The 18901-nt window shown below is 40.3% G+C and overlaps 1 protein-coding gene across 9 annotated transcripts in view; it reads left to right on the plus strand.

Moving 5' to 3' along the window:
- The window catches only part of GRIP1 (glutamate receptor interacting protein 1), a 623621-nt gene that overhangs the window by 404462 nt on the left and 200258 nt on the right, over positions 1–18901 (plus strand). The gene's annotated exons all lie outside the window — the stretch shown is intronic.

Consider the following 18901-nt stretch of genomic DNA (forward strand, 5'->3'; position numbering starts at 1 on the left):
TTGTGGTTGATTTTAGATTATTATGAAAACAGTGTTTACCATATTATTGCGTGCTGTACTTGATATGCAAAGTTAGAGTACATGGAACAGCTTCTTATTGTTTCATAAGTGAAAAAACATAGAGTGACATAAGGATTCGTGGAAATGTGACATAGTCCTACACGAGGGAAAATCATGTCTCTTTAAGCTAGTTGTACTGGTTGTAGTATTTAAGACGCTTTGATAACTGGGCAGGCATGATATGGGGATTGAGTGTGAAAGTGTGGTTTATCTATACAATGGAAGTGCAAAATATATTGCAATTTATTCAGTAATACTGCTGGTTTTCCTGACAAGGATTTTCATTCTTTTTTTGAGGTTCAGTGGTAGGAAGAGTTTTTCTATGTCGATCTTTCTCCTTGAATCCAGAGGAGAGACGGTGTGGCTGGCCCTTGTTAATGACTCGGAATATGAGGCAGGCCCTCACTCTGTCCTGCATCCTCTTGACTTATTAACTCCACCATCAGTGTTATCTTGACACTTCTTTGGAAAGGGAAATAGAGATTTTACTTTCTTTGTGATTATAAAAGTAATATGTCATGGCAAGAAAATTTCAGAAAACGCCTAAGAAAACAGAAACAACCGTAATCCCCACAAAGAAATCTACTGTTAATAGTACCATATAAATTTGCCTTTTTCACTGCGAATATACATCATAGAATTTATATGATAGAAGAACAGTTCCATAACCTTGTTTATTCACTTCCAATATATGGTGAATACCTTTTTACATCATTAAAATAGGTCTGGATCTTGGCGTTAAATGGCTCTATAGTATTTTATTGTCTCTGTCAAGACGTTTTAGTTGTCACTAATATCTTTGCTATTCTAAATGTTGCCGTTGCCACTGCTGTACGTACGTGGTTAGGTCGTTGTCCAGTTATTTCCTTAGGGTAAATTCCTAGGACTGGGTCAAACAGCATGCACATTTTTGAGCTGCTTCTGTCGTTTGTGAGCTGCGGGTACTGTAACGGCTCCCCACTGTCCTGGAAAGAAGGCTCTAACTCCCTAATGTGGTCTCAAGGCCATTGGTGATCTGGCTGCTACTTAACAATCTTAACAATCTAGCTTCAGTCTTTCGTTTCCGCTGCCACACACACACACACACAGACACACACACACCCCACACACCCTTGCCCTCCCACTGCGCTCTTTGCTCCAGTCATCCTGCACTACCTCTCGCCCACGGGATGCACATGCTGCCTCTCAACCCTTCACATGCTGTTCCCTCCAGCAGCCTCCCCTTCTTCGGGTAAACTCTTCCTTCTGGCCTCAGTTTAGATGTCACTTTCCCCCCGCTCCCCATAAAGTCCGTTTAGCTGCTCCTATTGTGTCTTCCCTGAGCACCTGTAACGTCCCGTAGGATGGCACTTACCACTGCCTTGTAAGAACCTCGTCCCTGGCTCGTCCCCCTCACTAGCCTGTGGGCATCCAGGCTCTGCGTCTGTTTACCAGGGTCATTCTCCTTGTCACTTGGCTCTGAGGGTGTACAGTCAATTCTTGTTAAAGAAGGAAGCACTGCTGCTACGGTCACAGTGCATATTTCTACAACTCCGTGATCTTTTTTTCATTCTAGACTACCCTTCCTGTTGATGGTATGGCTGTTAGAGAAGCTGTTGCCCTCCCCTGCATCTTTTTTTATCATTAACTAATTTATGACATACTTACCCAGAATAAAGAGTGGTAATATTTATTTTCCCTTCTCGTCAGATCAACATGAGCATAATCTGTACAGCGCCCGGGTGGTTAACACTGAGAACCTCATAAGATACGTCCAAAGTGAGGAGGAGAGGTGACCTGTAATGTTAACACCCATAATATCAATCCTTTCAGTTCTTTACAAAATTCTCAACTCCTGTTTCTTTGGGTCAGCTCCTCAGAGACCCACACCCACCACGTCTTCACTCAATCTGACTCAGTTAGGCTCATCCTCTAAGACTCACCTCAAAATGTTCTTACATGTTACACATATAAGGCTCACCCAAGATGTTAACGTGTGAGACTCACCTCGGACGTCACACATGTGAGACTCGCCTCGGATGTCACACATGTAAGATTCACCTCAGATGTTGTATGTATAAGACTCACCTCAGATCTTAGACACGTAAGACCCACCTCAGATGTCCTGTGGTTTTCTCGAGCCCCCACCAGCTGTTTCTCCTGAGTGGTGGTGGCATCTGTGCAGATCTTTGCGCTCACCACGTTTGCCTGCGTGTGTCTGCTTCTGCCAGTTCTGTGAGGCATCAACACTGTCTTGGTTATTACTGTTTCCACAGAGCCTGGCATAGTGACGTGAACTGAACTAGACTGATAAATAACTCAAAAAGATTACTACCTTGATATGTCAGATAAAGCTGTATTTGTCTAAGAGACGAAACAAATGTGACTATATCTACTAGTTATACTTGGCCCACTCTAGAATATCTTAGGTATTGCACAGAAATTTGTGGGATCCTTTTAAAAAAAGTTATTAACACTCTTTTCACTGGATTTTTTCATTGTCTAATTCACTATAATGTTCTTCTGTTCTTATTGTATACGAAACTTTTTTCCCCCAATGGGGTTTACAAACTATTTCTGGGCAATATTTTGTCTGTTCTTGCCTTGAAAGTCAAGTGATTTTCCTTGTCATGGAAAATGTGCTTTGAGAGAACCAGAGAGAAGATTCTCTTGAAAGATTTTGGCAAAACCCTATATGGCTTTTACTTGAAACATTAATCCCTTGAATACTTCTCTTTTAGTTTTTATGCTCATATGTGGAAAAAATGATCCAACAATGCTATGACAGCCCATTTTTTGGATGAGAGAGTTGTTCTTTCACAATAATTAAAAATCATAACTATTTATATGAAGGTGGACTGATCTATAAGCCAAAGTAGAATTTTAATGGATGTAAGAAAGAAAAAATTCTTATATTACTCCTCAAAGCAACTTTTTAAAACAAATTTTATTGAGGTCATAATAGTTTATAACATTGCAAAATTTCAGTTGTACATTATTATTTATCTGTCACCATATATATGTGCCCCTTTACCCCTTGTCCCCACCCCCTTCCCATCTGGTAAACACTAATCTGTTCTCTTTGTTCATGTATTTGTTTACCTTTCACATATTAGTGAAATCATACGATGTTTGTCTTTCTCTGTCTGGCTTATCTCACTTAACATAATACCCTCCAGGTCCGTCCGTGTTGTTGCAAAGGGGACGGTTTTGTCTTTTTTTATGGCTGAGTAGTATTCCATTGTATATATATATACACCACATCTTTTTTATCCATTCCTCAGTCGATGGGCACTTGGGTTGCTTCCACGTCTTGGCTATTGTGAATAATGCTGCATTGAACATAGGGGTGCATAAGTCTCTTTGAATTGTTGGTTTCAAGTTCTTTGGATAAATACCCAGTAGTGGAATAGCTGGGTTGTATGGTATTTTGATTTTTAATTTTTTGAGAAATTTCCATCCTGTTTTCCATAGTGGCTGTACCAGTTTGCATTCCCACCAGCAATGTATGAAGGTTCCCTTTTCTCCACATCCTCTCCAACATTTGTTATTTTTTGTCTTGGTAATTATAGCCATTCTAACAAGTGTAAGGTGATATCTCCTTGTAGTTTTGATTTGCGTTTCCATGATGATTAGTGATGTTGAACATCTTTTCGTGTGCTTCTTGGCCATCTGTATATCTTCTTTGGAGAAATGTCTATCCATATCCTCTGCCCATTTTTTGATCAGGTTATTTGTTTTGTTATTGTTGAGTTGTATGAGTTCTTTATATATTTTGGAAATTAACCCCTTGTCGGATATATGATTTGCAAATATTTTCTCCCAGTTGGTGGGTTGTCTTTTCGTTTTGTTCATGGTTTCCTTGGCCTTGCAGAAGCTCTTTAGTCTGATGAAGTCTCATTTGTTTATTTTTTCTTTTGTTTCCCTTGCCCAAGTAGATATGGTATTCAAAAAGATCATTCTAAGACCGATGTCAAAGAGTGTATTGCCTATATTTTCTTCTAGGAGTTTTATGGTTTCACGTCTTACCTTCAAGTCTTTAATCCGTTTTGAGTTAATTTTTGCGTATGGTGAAAGATAATGGTCTACCTTCATTCTTGTGCATATGGCTGTCCAGTTTTCCCAACACAATTTACTGAAGAGACTTTCTTTTCTCCATTGTATGTTCTTAGCTTCCTTTGTTGAAGATTAGCTGTCCTTAGATGTGTAGTTTTATTTCTGGGCTTTCAATTCTGTTCCATTGATCTGTGTGTCTGTTTTTGTACCAGTACCATGCTGTTTTGATTACTATAGCTTTGTAGTATATTTTGAAGTCAGGGATTGTGATGCCTCCAGCTTTGGTCTTTCTCAGGATTGCTCTAGCTGTTTGGGGCCTTTTGTTGCCCCATATGAATTTTAAGATTCTTTGTTCTATTTCCATGAAGAATGTCATTGGGATTCTGATTTGGATTGCATTGAATCTGTAGATTGTCCTCAAAGCAATTTTGAAAGACAATGTCTGAGATTTCTGTCCTACCTTGGGTATCTCTGGGGTATTTTGCCATATAATCTATTTGTAGTTTTAAGGTGGAGAAATAAAGAATCTGTTTTAAAGTCGTCTTGTTACTCTAAGGATGATAAATATAGTTTTCAGTCTACACTTGTCTGATGCTAAATCAACAAACTACATGCATTTATTTAGTGCCAAATATGTGCTAAATAATATGCTTGGAATTAGGGATAGAGAGGCAAGCACAGTCTCTGTTTGAATAACCATGATCCCTACGTTCAAGGACCTCATAGTTTATTGGTAATTCAAATAAGCATAACACCAACAATTATACCACAGTGTGGTAAGTGCTAAGATGGAAGTATGCATGAGGTCTGGGAGCTAGAGAACATGCACCTAAGACAGGTTGGGTGGTTGGAGGAGGCTCTTAGAGGAAATGACCCTTCAACTGAATTGTGAAGGCCAAGTAGAAAATATCAGGCCAAAAAGAGAAGGAGGGAGAGCTTTCTAGAGAGAGGCGTGGGAATGTGGAAAGGCACATCATGCATTCAGGAGGTTACTGGTAGTTCAGGATGGACAGAAAGAAAAATGATGTTGTTTAATCCTATTTCCTGAGAGTTTGTCTCAACTTCAATTTTAATTCTGCTGGTGTAGCTGTGCTTGTACTAAATTCATCCAGTTCTTAGTATGTGTCACGAGAAAATAGATTTTGCTCATTCTCATGTGTGGCAATGTTTAATAGAAAAATGACAATGAGGATGTTTGATGCAGATGTTTTCTACAACTTTCATCTCTGAAATTTTAGAGTTTCGTACTAGAAAATACAAAAATTAAAAAATTAAATGAGAATTTGATCACAGTTCACACGAACATTTTATCCTGGATTGTTTATCAGTCTTTTCTATGGTTCTTTCTAACTCCGGAACAATTACTTCATCCCTTCAAAGCCTGCCTACCTGAAAGAGTCATTTTCCACTTGCTACGCGGCCCCTGTGGGCTCACCTCAACTTGCTCTCCACTCCAACTACTGCACTGGATGCTGATGTCCTCCCCACCACTCTACCCTGTACATCGCCCTCTTTCGTGCTATGAGATTTCACTAATGCTATTCCCTCTTGCCTGAAATACCCTCATTTCCCAACACACATACACCTTCTTCATCTGTGTAATCCCTGCTCACCCTTCAAAACCCAGCTGCAGCTCAGCCTCTGCCAGAAGGTCTTCCTAATCCTTTTCTGCCCAAATGCCTTGTCTCTGTGCTCCTACCCACAACCCCATGGCCCCTGAGTATACTAATAGGAGTATCCTCTACTATTAGCATATTATAATACTCAGAGTAATAAAATACCTAACAATTTATTAGTATATATAGGATATATACATATGTGTATATGTATATTTGCTACTAATACTAACACCTAACATTTATTATGTATTATGTATGTATTATGTATTAATACATAATAATTATGTATTATATATGTATTAGTAATACATTTATTATAATAAATAAATATTATTATTATTATTTATTAACTCCTATTATGTGTCAGACTATTAAATACTTTATGTGCATTCTATCCTCTAATCTTCACAACCACACTATGAGATAGAATCCCCATTTTAAAAAGAAACTAAAAGACAGGTTACGTAAAATGCCCAAGGGCACCGAGTTGTAGGTGTTGCCTCTGGATCTGTACCCTGACTCGCACTCCAGAGTCCCCGTCTGGGCCAGTGCTCTACCACGTGCACTCTATGTGTGTTCTAAATAAAGATATAGGAGATACAATGGAGACCAAAAAAAAAAGAGAAGAGACAAAGAAATCCCGAGACTCACCTTAGACATGATGATCTGAGTTTTAAAGAACGACCTAAATTGACAGACTTGGTTCCATATTTTATTTCTTTGATTCACCTTAGTGAGAACTAGTTAATGAGCAGGAATATCGCCAAAAGATAGGAAAAGCCCTTAAATCGGGGGAGGAAGCAAAGAGCCTGGCTGATTAGCTCTTGACTTGTTAATTATTTTTGCTGTCATTTAAAAAACTATTTTTGAGGAAGTCGTAGAGAAAGAGTATAGTGGCCGAAGTCCTGGACTTTGAGTGAGAAGAACTGGGTTTGAATTCCAGGATTCTCGCTGACCCGTGCTGTATGCCTGGGCGGGTGATTTAATCTCTCTCCCTCCCTTTTCGTGTATAAAATAGGAAAAGTAATACCTATCAAGGATGATATATTGAGGATTAAATAAAATGCTAAATGTGAATGTACGTAAAACAGTTATGCGTCGCATCGCCAGAGCCCCCAGAATCATTTGTTTACCCTGGCAGAATAAAATGTAAACTATGGCATTTCTTAGTGGTTTCAACATTCTTTTTTAACTCCTTGCTCTCACTCTGACACCTCACCATCACTCCCACCTCCGGCCATAACAAAAGTTGCTATATGTTTTCATGTGGACAGCTGCATTCTCACACGAGGGGCCCAGTTGCTCTCGATGACTGTGTATATAAGCCTGCGGCATGTATCTGAATGGCCCTCGGCCCTTACATAGACAATGCAGAGTCTTGGTTGACAGCATACAAAAGATTTTTTGCTGTTCACAGGGCATTTGGTAGCTGGCATGGATTTTGCAGCACTTCTGGTAAAATTGTGATTTATGTAGCCAACTCTTTTAGACAGTTCAAGTAATTTATTGTATCGGAATCTTGCTTGCTTAGTTATCTGCCCCAGTTTTGCCCTGAAACTTGAAGTTTTATCCTCTATCTATTTATGACCTTCCATTTCTCTCTCTCCTGTGTTATCCTATGATAGGCACTTATGCTGGGAAGTTGTATAAGGGGCCTGAGCAAGAGTAGAAGGCTGTGAGATCAGTAGAGGATTCCACAGTCTTAAAGGAAAATTGGTTCCCAGGGGGTTCGGGTTTTTAATGGATAAAATTAAAAGTTGAGATCCTTAAATTGAGTACAATTACTTTCCTTAACTCTTTTTTTTTTTAAATGGGTTGTATTTTATTTTATTTATTTATTATTTTTTTTTTTTTTGGTGAGGAAGATCAGCCCTGAGCTAACATCCATGCCAACCCTCCTCTTTTTTTTTTTTGTTGAGGAAGACTGGCCCTGGGCTAACATCTGTGCCCATCTTCCTCTGCTTTATATGGGACACCGCCACAGCACGGCCTGACAAGCAGTGCATCGGTGCACTCTGGGATCCGAACCCGGGTTGCCAGCAGCGGAGCACGCACGCTTAACTGCTATGCCACAGGGCTGGCCCCACTTTCCTTAACTCTTTATCATCTTTTGTAAATATAAAAAGAAGCATAAGGACGTAGCAAGGGGAGAGAGATAAAATTATCAAAAAATTTTGGATCAAGATGAATGAAGTATAGTTAAGCTATATATTTACCTAAGATCGTAGATTTTCATTAATTTTGTTTATTTAATTGTTAATAAATATTCCATATATGTAAAATGAGAGTATGTAGAATGGATATGTATGTTTTAAAGAATAATAATATGACATCCACATGCCCACCACCCAGCTTAAAATATGGAATGTTAGTGACCACGTGAGGCCCCTCCCCTCCGCTCCAGGGCAGCATTGGTCTTTGTCTCCCCTGATGTAATGCCAGCCTGTGTTTCTACTTTATTCTTCTCCTGTTTTTCTTTACAGTTTCTATTCTCTTCTCAGGGTACATTATGTTTGTTTCTAGATTTGCTAATACAAAGGCTGTCCCAGTTAACTTCCGGGTACTTATCTCCTGTTACACGCGTGCTGGAGTTTCTCTAGAGTGCACGCTGTGCAGCGGAGCCACTGGGTTATAAGTGTGCACCTCCTCAGCACTGCATGGCCAGGCCAGGCTGTCCCTATGTATAGTCCTATCAGCAGGGTATGACCTCCCGTTACTCCATTATTACTGTCTTAGTCTGCTTGGGCTGCCATAACAAAATACCGTAGACTGGCTGGCTTAGACAATAAAAATTTATTTTCTCACTGTTCTGGAGACTGGAAAGTCCAAGATCAAGGTTCTAGCAGGGTTCAGGTTCTGGTGAGGGCTCTCTGGCTGGCCTGCAGACTGCCACCTTCTCACTGTGCCCTCAATGGTAGAGAGAGAGTGCAAGTTCTGTGGGGTCTCTTCCTCTTTTATAAGGACACCAGTCCTATGGGATCGGGGCTCCACCCTTGTGACCTCATTTACCTTTAATCATCACTTTAAAGGCCTTGTCTCCAATACAGTCCCATGGCGGGGCGGTGGTCAGGGCTTCAGTATATGAACTGGGCAGGGGAGGGGACACAATTCAGTCCGTAGCAATTACAAATACTTGCTATTGTCAGAAGTTTGGTTTTTTGGTTTTTGGTTTTGGTTTTTTGTTTTTTTGTCAATCTAGTGGATATAAATTGATATCGCATAGCGGTTTTTTACTTCTTTTTTATTGACATAAAACATACCATAAAATTTACCGTTTTACTCATTTTTAAGTGTACAGTTCAGTGGCATTAAGTACATTCATGTTGTTGTGCAATCATCACTTCAGTCCGTTTCCAGAACTTTTTCATCTTCTCAAATGGAAACTTTATACCCCTTAAACAATAACTCTCCATTCCCTCCTTCCCCAGCTGCTGGCAACCACCATTCTACTTCCTATCTCTATGAATTTGACTATTCAATGTACCTCATATAAGTGAAATTATACAGTATTCATCCTTTTGTGCCTGGCTTATTTCAGTTAGCATAATGCCTTCAAGGTTCATCCATACTGTAACATAGGTCAGAATTTCCTTCCTTTTAAAGGCTGAACAGGGCCGGCCCTGTGGCTTGGCGGTTAAGTGCGCGTGCTGCGATGCTGGCGGCCCGGGTTCGGATCCCGGGTGCGCATCGAGGCACCACTTCTCCGTTCATCCTGAGGCCGAGTCCCACATACAGCAACTAGAAGGATGTGCAGCTACGACACACAACTATCCACTGGGGCTTTGGGGGGAAAAAATAAAATAAATAAAATCTTTAAAAAAAAAAAAAAAAAGGCTGAACAATATTCCATTGTAAAGTATAGGCATACCTTGCTTTATTGAGCTTCGCTTTATTGAAATTTGCAGATATTACATTTTTTACAAGATCCTCCATCGGCAAAAAGATTCCAACTCGCTGAAGGCTCAGATGATGGTTAGCATTTTTTAGCAATAAAGTATTTTTTAATTAAGATGTACATTGTTTTTTTACACATAATGCTATTGTATCCTTAATAGACTACAGTATAGTGTAAACATAATTTTTGTATGCCCTGGGAAACCAAAAAATTCGTGTGACTCACTTTATTGCAATATTTGCTTTATTGTGGTGGTCTGGTACTGAACCCACAGTATCTCCAGGTATGCCTGTAGTCCATGTGTAAACCAGACACGTTTTGTTTGTCCACTCATCTGTCGTTGGACACTTAGGTTGCTTCACCTTTTGGCTGTTGTGAATACTGCTGCTATGAACATGGATTCACAAATAAGCATACAAAAATAGGTGTACTGTTTGAGTCCTTGCTTTCAATTCTTTTGAGTGTTTATCATTAATTTTCATTTCCCTGATTACTAAAGAGGTTGAATATTGATCTTATTTTTATTGTTCATCATTGACCATTATTAGCCATTTGTGTTTGCTCTTCTTCAAAATGTATGTTCGTATCTTTTACCATGTTTTTTCTACTGAGTAACTTGTATTTATTTTCCTTATTGATTTTTAGGAGTTATTTATGTATTGTAGATACTAATCCTTTGTTGCTTGTATGCATGGCAATTTTCTTCTCATGATTCGTGACGTATTTACAGTCTCCTCATGGTGGCTTTTTGTTGAATAGAAGCTCTTCATTTTAATGTAGCCAAATTTATTTTTTTATGACTTCTTACGTTGTTTAAGAAGACTTCTACCTTGAGGACATTAAGATATTTAATTTTTTAAAATTCTAGTGAAAGCACACATGGATATTTTAGAGACTAAAATGTAAACCATGGGTGAATATTGAAGGTTGAATTTGAAACTTCCTTTATGAAGTATTTATTGAGTCCTACTATGTGCCAGACACTAGGAGAGGCCATAGGTCTTTGCCCTCATGGAGCTTACATTCTTTGAAGGAGAAAGACAAGTGCCAAATGAATATATAACATGAAGCCCCATGTCATAAATGCTGCGAGGAGAGACTAAAGGACATTCCTGTTGTTAGGGCCATGTGAGCTATGTGAAAAGCACTTGAAGGTGCACTCATGGCCCACAGACAGGGCTTCGTGACCCTCCTCTATCACTATGACTGTAAATTGGGTGAAACTCATCTTATTTGTCCGGTAAATGTGTGGATTGAATCAGATAACCTGTATGACTCCTTTGAACTTGAAAAATTTTCTAGGATTCTGAGAATCTAAAAGATTTCTGCTTTATTAAAGGTCCTTGGGATAAACTGTTTAGAAGGAGGTAATATGATCAATTTAAATTGTCCTAAAGCTAAAAGAACATAGTTAACTTCCAATCCTGATTCTTAACTCTATGTCCCGGGAAGAATAATTTTCCATCATTTCCAATAAAACCAACATTAGATTCCAGCTGAAGCCCTGTAAATGGAAAGCCATTTGTAAAGGAATTTCTCTCTAATTAAGATGACTCTGCAGAGAAAGCCATTAAAATAGCTCTTCCGTGATTGGCTGTGAAAAGGAAAGCACTAAAATGACTAAGTAATACTAGAGATTTCCAAATTTATATGTATCTTTGGAGCTAGTCTCATAAAAGGAAGGATTATTTAACAGTCTAAATTTTCAAAAATGGTTTTCATAGTGGGAAAAAAAGTGTAACACATACTGCTGACTTCTTTATCTGTGGACATTAAAATGTAAATCTCACCTTGGAGCGGGTGGAAAATGTTTCCATGGAATGAATGCTAAATTAAGTGTGACAGGTGATTGTGATTAATCACAACTTATTACCAAGAGAGGAAGAAAAGGAGCCTGTGTTGCCCAGTGAAATATAACACAACGCAAAACGAAAATGCAAAGACAGACCATTTTTGAAGTAAAACATAAACCATTTCCCATCTCTCTGAAAAACTGAACAAAAGCATAGGAATCCATGCTTCCCATCCGTCTGAGGGTTACCCTGGCCTCTGACTCTTCTGAACTTGAAAGTTCAGAGTCCCCTCAAGATAACACTCAAGTGTGCCTAAGTTTATTATTTGATTGCCATGGGCAACTGCAGTTTAAGACCTGACCAATGGAGAAGGGTGAAGCCAGAGATTGCCTAGGCTGTGGCCAGACCTCACATAGTACAGCCGGTAACACACAGCCTCTGGAATACAACTGCCTCATTCAAATTCTAGTTCTTTCGCTTATACCTAAGAAAATTTGGGCAAGTTATTTAAGCTCAGGTAATTACTACTTTTTGGTAAAATTGGGATAGTGGTAACTTAATCTATGTCTTTACTGATTAAAAGAAAAAAGCTGTGACCATCTTTAGGTTTTTAGAAGTTATAAAACACCCATTTTCCTCTTTCTCCACTCCCTCCTTTTTAATTTTTTGAATTTGGGATGAAGTTTTCATTTATAAAGGGTCATCGTAAAAATTACAGACATTCTCATATCTGCTATAGAAACTGACAGATTCCTTATTCTGCCCTTTACTGGCCCTTGAGCAAATCACTTACCCTCCCTGAACTTCACGTTTCTTATTTGTAAAATGGAACTGATACCAATTCATAAGGATCATAGGTCCCTCTATGATCTGAGCGTTACGCTTTATCAGTAGGTAATGGATCAGAGCAGGAACATGCACATTTATCTTAAGCAATGATCTTAAAACTTAGAGTCAAGTATGAGTTTCTAGGATTCTGGAAATAATATGTCTTTGTGCTTTTTTCTGGAGAGAAAGTCCTAATCTTTCAAAACATTCTTAAAGGAGTTTAAATGTTAAGAAGTACTTCTTCCACATGAGACCAAATAACTTCTTAAAAAGCAAGACTTGACTGTAACCTGACCAAATGTGTTAATATAAATCCATAAGGAGTAGGATTTGGTCCTCAGTGGAAGCAGAGTATAAAGGAGGTCACAGAGGTAAATATTGGCACCATCCCGGGAGGAGAGAGAATCTTAGCTAATTCTTCGAGTGTTCCAAGCCCAGTACCTAGATCACCCCCAACACGCGGACAGGGAGGAGCTGTTCTTGTGGTAAATAGCTCCTGTTGCCATGGCATTGCCACCCCTTTAGCTGTAGCTGCTCTTCTTTTCACTCCCTACTCACCCAGCACCCCTCAGATTACATTTTGTCTCCACGTAGTTCTGCTTGCAGAGAGTCTTCTTGTCATTTCTCATCATACACAGTCACAATGGACATCAGTCTCCTCCATTTGGTAACACATTTCTCACCTCTGAGAAATGAGGCCACTCTTTGAGTGCCAACAAAGCAAGTTTCTATACCCGCAGGGCAGAGGGCCTGAGGAGAACCATGGCAAAATCGCCAAGGAGTTGATGCCGCCTTGGAAGCCCTCGTAGAAGACAGGAGCCTGAGATACTCATCCACCACTGCCCCTCACAGTACTTCCTGTCATTTTCCACATTGAACTGCCCTAGGAAGGGATACCTACCTCCTAAGGTTATACAAGAATTACATAGAATAAGACATGTAAAATAGTTAGCCAGCCCTTGGCACATGTTCAGTGTTAATACATGTTTGTTCCATTTTTGCTCTAGTTCTGTCACTTGAAAACACTCACCTTGTGACAATCCTCTGCTTAGATAGAAATTCTATATCAACCAGTTAACATGGTAGGACCGCCGTGCTACAATTTGTCACCAGTCTCTCATAATAATGACAAGGATAGTTTCATTTGTCCTTTTCCCTTTGTTACATAGAAAGTCAGATGGCCACAGTGGATGGCATTGTATTAAGAGAGAAAAATCTTGCCTCTTCTTAATGTTTACTAAGTGGAGGAAAACAACAACAAAAACAGTGACACATTGTGTATGTCTTTAGTAATGCTGTTCTAGTCATTAAAAAACTTGGGTATAGGTAGTGTTTATTTTTATCCTTAGTAAGTTTTCATGTTCTATTTGAATACCACCTTTAATATATCCCTTTTATCAGAGCAAAAATCAAGGTCAGTGAACAAATACTTATTAAGCACCTACAATGTGCAACATACTGTATAGGGAATAAAAATGAATAAGAAATTGTCCCAGCTCCATTGATTTTCCAATCAAGTCCATGCCCAAGGAAGTACTAGCTTTCCCAATTATCTTTCTATCGTTACAGTAGTAGGAAGCTTTACTTTCCTCATCTACTATTCCCAAAGTTATCCCAATAAATGTAGCCAACATATACGGAAATTTGGTTTTTGCAGAAACGTTTTTTGGTCATTTCTCTATAGGGCAATCCCAATAAAGTCCTAAGAATAGGTATTTCTCCTTCAATAGTGACTTTAATCTGTCGGAGAACATCTTTTACTGTGTGAAAAGTGAGATGAGACGCAGAAGCAGATGTTGCTCTGTGATTCGTAAGAGGAACAGAACCATTCTCAAAGTGTCTGCTCCCTGCCCACAGGGACTTGGCAGTCTCCTGATGGTAGAACAGCTAAGTTTTCAACGAATGGCTTTAAAAGACCCAGGAAGGTACCCTCCATTTTATGATGCTTTCAAATAACTTCTCTAAACCTTACTTTTCTCACTTGTCAAATGAGATCCATTCTTTCACTCAAAAAAAATTTCTTTTGCACAAATTGGGCTCAAAAGTCAAGGATAAGGATTCCGAATTTCTTACATCTTCTTCAGTACCTGGCAAAAAGGGCCTTGCCAAGTGCAGTTGCCAAATTAAACACAAAAAGGAAAGGTACTCATGCCCCCAAGCCCTGACCTCCATTTGATAGAGTGAGAACCAGAGACTCGAGGATTTTCAGGAAAAAAACATCTTTTTTAAGTAAAAATTCTGCTTGTATCATTTGAACTAGAATCTTGAGGCATTTTTTTCATACAAAATTTCAACAGGGAGATATACAAGATAAATGGTTTAGCATGCTTCCAAATGAAGGCTCTGTGTGTATTTAAATAATTCATTGCCTCATGGAGAAGTTAAACATCTCTGGATGAAAATAGGTCCAGTGTGCATTTGTAACATGCTTTTAAGGATGGTCTTGGCCTATCGACTAGTTACTTTTCATGTTTATAAAGTAGGGTATTTTAGCACATTGTTTTAGATTCGGTTTAATAATTAACTGTCCTCTTTCCAGTGTTTTACATTGTAGCTCTTCCAGAAATTGGCTTTTATAAAAAAAAGCACATTCGAATGTTCACTTGAGTTAAAGCTTTAAAGCAAATATTATAACTCAAGATTATAATTAGAGACCTTAGAACTACCAGCCCTAGAAGACACAGCTTGTTGTTATTCCATAGCAGACAGGAGGTACAGGAGCCTCTGTGATCAGCTGCTTCAGGGACGTTTGATGATGCTGCTCTGAGAGCTCGGTGACGTGCTGGTCATCACACACGTTAGGATTCCTGCTATGTGTGTTGCTGAGGTTTGTCAGGTCTCCATGCCACAAAGTATAAGGGATTACTGCAGCCAGAGCTCTATGTCTTATAGGCCTTGTCAGCTTCCCAAGAATTTCCTAATATGTTAAAACTAGTATTTTCATATGGAATGGAGCTCCTCAATTAAACCAAAGTTACCATGCAACCAACAACTTTTGTTTCTAGAAGATGATAAATGAGGACAGAGAATTAAATTTCACGTGCTAATATACATACTAGCAATAAAGAAGGAGAAATTACTTGAATACTGTATCCCATTTCGGAGAGTAGATTTAACATTTCTTTAAAGGTGACGTTCAACAAATGATTGTTGAGCCTCCACTGCTTGTGAGTCTCTGGAAATATAATGGTGCAAAGCAGACTTGGTTCCGCCCTTTGGGAACTGACGGTTTACTGAGGGAAATACATTAATCAAATAATGACAAAATAGATCCATGGTTCTAAACTGTGATGATTTATATACGAGTTTCTCACCCGCAGCTCTACTGACATTTGGGCCGGATAATTCTTGGTTGTGGGGAGCTGTCCTGCCTCTTGTAGGGTGTTTAGCAGCATCCTTTACCCACTGTGTGCCCACAGCAGCCCCCCTCCCAGTCGTGACAATCCAAAATGTCTCCAGACGTTTTCACCTCTCCTCGGGAAGGGGGAGCAAAATCAGCCCTGGTTGAGAAGCACTGATTTATATGAAGGAGAAATGCAAGGCGTTTTGAGAACATGTAAGCAGGAAACTGGCCCTAAATCACCGAGGCTTTCTGAGAAGTGACAAGGTGGCATTTGTGTTAAGATCTGCTGTGGGGTTAACTAGACTAGAGGGGCTGGGGGAAGCGGAAGAGGACATGGAGAGAAGGAGGGAAACTGAGAAAAAGAACACGTTATGTTAGGTTTCTTTCTGAAGGCCAGTTCTCTGCACATGTTCGTTATCCTGCTGAATTCCTCAAGGGCGGGGCCTGCTCTCTGCTCCTGTCCCAGCCTCCTGCATTCACTGTAGGGCTCTGGATGTAGAAGCACTGGTGGGATTTTTGTTGAAAGCATAATGCCTATCCCACCTAACAGGCACAGTGCTCGGCACTGGAGATAGAAACGTGCCGAGGCTGTGCTCTCTGTATCCGTGAGTTCACAATCTATGGAGAACAGGATGAAGGAAGCGAGTAATCCTCCTGGAGGCAGGAGAGAAAGGCTTCCCTGAAGAGGTGACATTTGAAGAACAGTGAGGAGCAAGCAGGTGCCAGGTGGACGTGCGTGTCCCCCGCTGCTCAGGCGGAGCTGGTGGCTTCCCCCTCAGGGCTCATTTTGTGGCTCGTCAGTGCTTCCATCATTGCCCTAAAGCTTCAGGGCACAACTAGATCTAAACACTCAGATGTTGGAATTGGCACCTCTATCCCTTCCATAGATACATAAATGGACTATATCTATATCTATTTATCTATCGAGAGAGAGAGGGAGAGAAGTGCTAATTCCAACATAGATATGTAGATATCTATATCTCTATATATCTCTATCTATCTATCTAGTCTATAAATCTCTCTCTATTGTCTCTGTCTCTCCCTCTTTCTCCTTCTCTCCCTCCAGCCCACCCTCAGGCTCTCCCTCAGCCTGCCTCTCTCCCTCCCATCCTCATTCCCAGGTAGGCAGGCTTCTCTAGTAGTGGTCTTACGCTCTCTCAGCTCCAACTCTAGCAGAAGTAGATGTTCTTCCTTCCTAAGGGCTCCAGCCAAAAGCCCCAGGTGGAATTGTGCTATGTCTAAGGGAATCCTCATTGATACCTGAACCAGTCTCTGCCCAGGGATACAGTGCTCTGATTGGCCAGGACTAGATCTCAGACCCCCCTCCCCAAATCTGCAGTAGAATCAGCTCCACCAAATGCTCATGGGTGCAGAGTAGGGGAAAGATGTTTCCCCAGGTGAGTCCAGGTACTGTTAAGGGAAAAGGGAGAAATGGCTGCTAATCAAACAAAAACATCACTCGTCCACTACAGTAACCCACCTGATTCGTCCCTCCCTGCCTACACTGTGAGCCCTGCTGCAGTCAACGTTGATGCTTGTAAGACAGGTGCTCAACTCATGGAAGATAGTCAATAAATCTTGTGGCCATTTGTTGAATTAATGAGTGAATAAGTGAACTGATATTTTCATTTTGTTTTACATTTAGGGCTCTGATGATTGAAAAAGAGTCAGGGAAACCAGTTAGGAGTCTGGTAGTCTGAAGTAGAGATTTGGTAGACTTGGTCGTTGGGTTGAATTTGAGGGTTGCGATCTCCGTCCTTGTACAGAAACGTAACATCCTAAGTTTAGACTCTCTGACTGATCTCTGCCACAAAGAAGCCATCTGATGGAGAGCCACTAGTAACACAGTCTGCCAGAGCCCAGTGTCGAGCTATCTTGAGTGATAAGGAAGAACGCTGAAGTGATCTTCATCAAAGGAAAAGGTACTGCTGTCCTAGGCTCTGGAGGACAGATCTTGGCTCAGCAGCCAGTGGCAGGTTGAGCAAGAACCTGATCTGTAAGCACCTGTGGTTAGAAAATGGGAACAGCAGTGTGCAATGACATTTGGAACTTAATGTCCATGCAAATGAATTACTTGGACCAGGCAGAGACGGTCAGAGAGCACACGAGCATGAATCCTGGCAAAATAGCCTCCGTGCCAAGTCCCCGGGTGTCCCCGGCTCACTGCCCTTTCTCTTGCCACCTGCAGAGCCACCTCCGCAGAAAGAAGCAGGCCTCTCTCTCATCAGAATTCTATGTGCATTTCCAGAACTGTGAAACTGGGAGTTGTGACGCCGACTGTACCTCTTTTTAATTGAGACAGTAAGACCTTCTCACCTTCCCCAGCTCTCAGGAGAGGGGGACAGAATATGAGACACTGGCGGAAAGAGCAGCCAAGAGAAAAAAGGACAAGGCAGACTTATTAGGACAAACTGTAAGCAAATGTTTTCAGGATATGGGCTATCCAGCTACTTCTAGCTTCTGCTGGTTTATATTCAGAATATTTAAGAAATTTATCCTCGGGGCCAGCCCTGTGGTGTAGCGGTTAAGTGCGCGCGTTCTGCTGCTGGTGGCCCCATTCGGATCCCGGGCGCGCACCGACACACCGCTTCTCCGGCCATGCTGTGGCGGCGTCCCGCATAAAGTGGAGGAAGATCAGCACAGATGTTAGCTCAGGGCCAGTCTTCCTCAGCAAAAAGAGGAGGATTGGCATGGATGTTAGCTCAGGGCTGATCGCCTCACCAAAAAAAAAAGAAAGAAATTTATCCTCAATTTTCTGTATAGAAATAACTATCATTTATGTGCACATATTCAATATATAAATACGTGTGTGTATATATGTATATATGTATACATATATAGTCAGAACACAGTATATATGCACCTTAGTTACAGATATATTAATTTGTAATTGATCTTTTGTTTGACTCTTTTAGCATTTGGTTTTAAAGATAAATATACTTTTAATGTGCTTTTGAGACTGACATGCTTGCTCTTGCCTCTGCCTGGAACACCCTCCCCGGGGGGGCTCGCTCCTTGTCCTGCCTGATAGTGCCTCCTCCCTCCCACTCAGGAACTGTCAGGATCTGAGATTCTGAGTAGGCAAGAAATAAATTTCTGTTGAATCCTATATGCATGACACTTGCAGGTATCTCTTATATACTCTTTATGCTATTGACATTTTTGGCAGATTTCTTATCTAAATAATCCTTGACTTCTCAAATTTGTGGGATTATCTTAAAATTATTCCCTTTTGGAGCTCCATTTAAAATTTGTGTTTGCAAAATTTTTCCACCTCAGTGACATTTTCCATTAAACTCTAAGACTTAAAAATTACTTATATTGTCTC

Source organism: Ceratotherium simum, chromosome 17 (genome assembly GCF_057802395.1).
Source record: "Ceratotherium simum simum isolate JZ-2026a chromosome 17, ASM5780239v1, whole genome shotgun sequence".
In the NCBI taxonomy this organism is placed as follows: domain Eukaryota; kingdom Metazoa; phylum Chordata; class Mammalia; order Perissodactyla; family Rhinocerotidae; genus Ceratotherium; species Ceratotherium simum.